Genomic DNA, 5,192 nt, shown 5'->3' with positions numbered 1-5,192 from the left:
GAATTAAATTATCTTTCAAATGAGATCAAAGTGATTGTAGTTCGCTCCATAGGTTTTAAAATAAACCAGTTAATAACCAATTTCAAATGTGCCGAAAAGTGTTTTTTCGGCTATTGACGGTTATTCGAAAACCTATGGAACGAACTATTGGGTTGAACGGAAAGTTCGTTCCGTTTTTTACTAAGAAATGAAGACCGAAAAAACGGCACAAACTTTTCGTTCAACCCAATATATTAACAGTTATATAAAAAATTCTTTTAAGCCGATAAATTTAATCAGTTTTTGCAAATTAAAGAGTAAGATACAATTTTCGAATGCTTTATTAATAATAATCATACAAAGTCTCATTATATACGCAAAATAATAAAATCTTTTTTGCATTATTTATGTTTTTTAGTTTATAAGAACTTATTAGTTTGTCCTATAAAATAAAATATTATTAAATGTGCTTATGGCCAAAACTATATACATATATATAACTTATCGTGAGGTTTCACAAGTTGCGAGCCATTTGTTTTAAAAAACCACAAAACAGTAGCTAACAAAAATAGCGGTACCTGTTTTTTTCCAGCATAAAAATGACCAATAAAAGTAGCAGTGACGCGCGAAACTTGTACTATTGAATAAAAATGAGTCGTCCGTTGTTTATTATACAAATAGAAGATTCTCACAATTCCGAGAGATATCTACAAGTAGATATTTTCTCGTGCTTATTAATAGACTTCCGTTGCATTGGGGCGGTATTGCGTTGTTTTGTAAACAAACAAATGAGGAATGTTCAGATGATTCTTTTATATTTGTATGACGAGAGTTATTAAAATTTTTGCAAGAAAAATTGATTAATCTAACGTTAATATTAATACTACTATATATATGTACATATAATAATGGCGCATTAAAATATAATAATAATAATAATAAATTAATCCCGCGTTAGCAGTAAAAGCAGTAAAAGCCGTACAACATTTGCAACACATAAGAAAATTATTCTGTGCACATCCAGAAAATTTCTCATGTACGTACCAAGTTTTTTTCGAGCTTGTCCCTCGATCTTTTTCTTTCTCGTATGAATCTTCTCCGTTTTCTCACATCGAAAAATACTTACGCTGCTTTTACGGAGCGGCTTGTTAGAAGTGCCGCGCAGCTTTCAGAGGAAAATACGATCTGAAATATAATCGGATTAGTTTTCTAGCCTACCGAGAAAATCACTTCGCTACTGGCTGACCATGCCAGGTCTCCTCTACTGTAGAAGATCACCTCGGCTCTCTTTCTTTGCATTCCCAGAAAAGTCGTGAATACGTGCGCAAAATCACCACAAATACATCTTTGAAAAACTTTTATATCGCACGAATAATCGTCAGATGAATAGTGAGCGAGATGGACGAGCTGGCGAGGTCGCGTGATCATTCCGGCTTTATAGGAAGCGACGACAGGATGAACTCTCTCAAGGGATCAAGGGATAAGAACAATTTCCGGAGGTTTCACGGAACGGAAGTGACGCCGGCGCCTTGATCCCCATACTCTCTCCGTGACAAGATCGCCACCTAACTTTTCACTTCCTATTCTCCTTGTCAATTTTAAACGTGGAAAAAGAAAACTGGACTAAAAAAATTAAATATATATTGAGTGGCTTTTTCAACGTTGACTTTAAAAGAATTTTTTTTTTTTAGTTATATTGTTAATTAAATCGTTAATCAATTATTTTAATTAAAATTAAAAATAAGCTCTAATTAAATTTGAGTTTAATGCTTATTAGAAAATACAAGTCATGATATTTATATATCATTATTACATAAAAAAATAAGTCTCTTTACGTTTTCAATATACTTTATAACATTTTTCTTTATGCTGTTAATATATTATGTAACATTTTACTTATAATACATATATTATCATGCAGTCAGAAAACATTTCAAACAATTCCTTTCCATTATATTAACAAAATGCTTGATTAACTTTTTTATTTTTGTCTTTTTTTTTAAGCTGGATATGTATAATATGTAAAATATTTTTATAACATAGTTTTTTTTTGTGTGTGTATTTCACAGTTATCATATCACCATTTTGATTAAAGATACTGTATACAGTGAGCACAAAAGCGTGTTAACATATGTTAAAATTTGTAGTTTCATATCTGTTCTGCTCGGACAATTTCATTTTGAAAGTAACGCGTCATATCGGTTACGTACATTCGTATCATATCACAGTGTGCATTATAATGCAAATTTAAGCAACATACGTTCCGAATAACTCTCGCGAGTAGAATCAGTCTATTTCTATAGTTATACCTAATCCAATTTTCGCAAAACCAACTAATATCCAATCAGAATTTCAATACATAATTATCTTATAATATAGCTTTTATTAATTGAGAATTTATTAAGATAATTTTTTAACGATATATTCATTTCTTAATATAATTATAAAATGGTGGTTACAAAACTATCATATAAAAAAACTGTAATTTAATTTTGTAATATATATTGTACTACTTGTTATATTATTTTTGGATAATATTAATGATTTTGATCAAAAGAAAAACGAAAATCCACTCAATATTTTGCATATAACTGCAATGTAGACATATATTTACGTTAATATGTAAAAAATAGTCTATTTCTTAAGAAATAGAGATCTTAGAGGTTCAGCATTTTTAGCGAAATAAATTGCAAAATAGTGCGACTTAGCACGTTTTATGGATATCGCCAGGCCCTTATTTCCGACGCGAAAGGGAGCAATTAGAGGTAGACGTAAACAACCGGCGATAAATCACGAAGGGCGCGAGTGGGTCACTATCCCTCCGTGACATGCTAGGTCAGAGGGGACTACGAAATGGGTCTTTGTCCTCTGCAGCACATGATGTTTACACGGGCGCACATATATGGGCGAATAGTTCCCGTGTACACATGACGTGGCAGGCGAAATAATAGCAGGTATAGTGAAGTTTATAAACCCAGAGCTACGTTAAAAAGTCACGAATTGAGGTAAATCATTTCCTTGAACTTATGTATTTTTATAATATATGAGAATATTCAACTCTTATTCTCATTTTCTCTTATGTTTTTCGTTTATATATTAGTTATGCACTGAAAATTAAGTGGTGCAATTTACAAATCATCAAGTTTAAAAGTTAAATAAATCTGCAAATATACATAGAATCATAGAATTACGTGAATAATTAAGTAAAGTTAAATAATTATTATATAAAATTTTATTCGCGCTCTCTATCGAACTTAAGAAAATTAGATCTTCAAATAGCTTCAGATATACATATAGATAGAACACGTCTCTTATTAAAATTTACATACAGATAAAAATACTACAATTTATGTGGGAAGGGTTTATCAATTTCTTCAAAGATGTATATTAATTATATTTTTTAAAATATTATGAGATATTTAGCATTGTGTTTGCAAATTTCTGGTATTGCGCGTTATTACAAAGAGTGTCATGTCAGAATAGCAATATCATTACAAGCGGAATTTCTGACTAGATCTGTATACAGGCCGGTAAGCAAAGACCCTGACCAAAGACCGATACGTGTGCGACAATGTGTTGACACTTTGGTTCAACGTTTAAATATTCATTGTGCTTGCCAGTTAATTATTCATATAGCAATTTTCCATTGTTCCATCCTTAATGAGCTCGTTTAATAAAGGGATTCGTCCGTCGTACGGAGGACTTCATTGCTTATAAGCGCTTTGGTAACTGACGTTTGCTCACCTTTCAATGGAACAATCACAAGTTCGTTTGCCCAATATATCCCGAACACCCGTGCATTGTTGCCACAATCATTGCCATCTTACGCGGATTATTGCCATGGATTAGTCAATCTTTACCTTCTATTGTAAGAGAGTCGATTAATTCGAGCGTATGAGATGTACATTTTCGCAGAGAAATCAGAGTCTATAATGCTAACATATAATATAATTTTTAATTTTTATCTCCAGTTAGAAAAAACGAGAGATTTTCATGTCACAAATTTATTTTGTAGATGACAGATAAAATACGCAAAAGTAAAAAATAGGATTCATCTATAATATTTGGAAAAAAAGAATACTATAAAAGAATAGACATTATTTTATCCTATTTGACAGTATCAATAAATATCTGTTATCTAATTAAAAATCTTGCTTGAAAAATAGGATATATAATACAGAAACAATTTTGTATACTTTAGTCTACTAAAAATGGTGTATATCTCTACTCTCTCTTTACTCATTAAATAAGAATAATATTTATATTTATACCATTTGTGGGATTAGTGATTGTCCGGATTTTCTCGAAATATAAATGTATTTGATGATGCGATTGTGCGTAATATTGAATTTACGATTGCCGTAGCTTTCTGCTTTTCGTGTCGGGACGGAGTTCGGAAACATTGGTTTGCGAGCCAAACGACCGGTGGTTTCCGCCGATGTGACCTCACAATAAACATTGGATTCTCCCGGCGGATGCAGGAGTGCTTTTACACGGATACATACCAAGAAGTATCTGTAGCTGTTGACACGAATTTCCTTCAATCTTCAATCCCGTTGCACGTCTCTCCTGATCAAGGTCTTGCTGTGTCGCTATTCCATTCATTGTTTATCGATTAATTACACGATTCATTGACTTATTCTGTGGAAAAGTAACCACAATCTATTAATGTGTGTGTGTGTGTGTGTTTAAACTCTTTGTGTCGGACAATTGAAAATTGACGCAGAAAAAGATGAGAATAAAAAAGATAAGTAAACATATATATTGTATATTCTCTATACTCATTATAAAAGAAAAAAAATCATCGTTATTACTACACTTTATATTGAGTTTTAAGCAGACTAATCATACAAATTGCGATAATTTACCGAGAAAAACCTTTATTTTTTTGAATAATTATTTATCATTAATGCATTACATAATAATTTTCATTAATTCTCAGCTTGTCGTGGATTGTTAAATGTTATATTGAACGTATCGGACGAATACCAGAAATGCAGAAAAAATAAACGAAAATTCGTGGCATATAGAGCGGTTGCCTATTCAGGCAATGTAATGGCTTAAGCTAGCGAATTTGTCCTGGAAAAAATATAATCTGCATGATACCGTACGGTGGTACCGGACTGTAAATGGTTAATACCGGATCGCTTGCAGCTGTATGGAAAAGCCGAATGAAACACGCATGAAACGCGATATCGTTCGTTTCAGCTTCT

This window comes from Formica exsecta, unplaced genomic scaffold, assembly GCF_003651465.1.
Source record: "Formica exsecta isolate Colony F162 unplaced genomic scaffold, ASM365146v1 scaffold191, whole genome shotgun sequence".
NCBI classification, from domain to species: Eukaryota; Metazoa; Arthropoda; class Insecta; order Hymenoptera; family Formicidae; genus Formica; species Formica exsecta.
The sequence above is the reverse complement of the archived record's forward strand: the minus strand, read 5'-3'. Positions refer to the sequence as shown.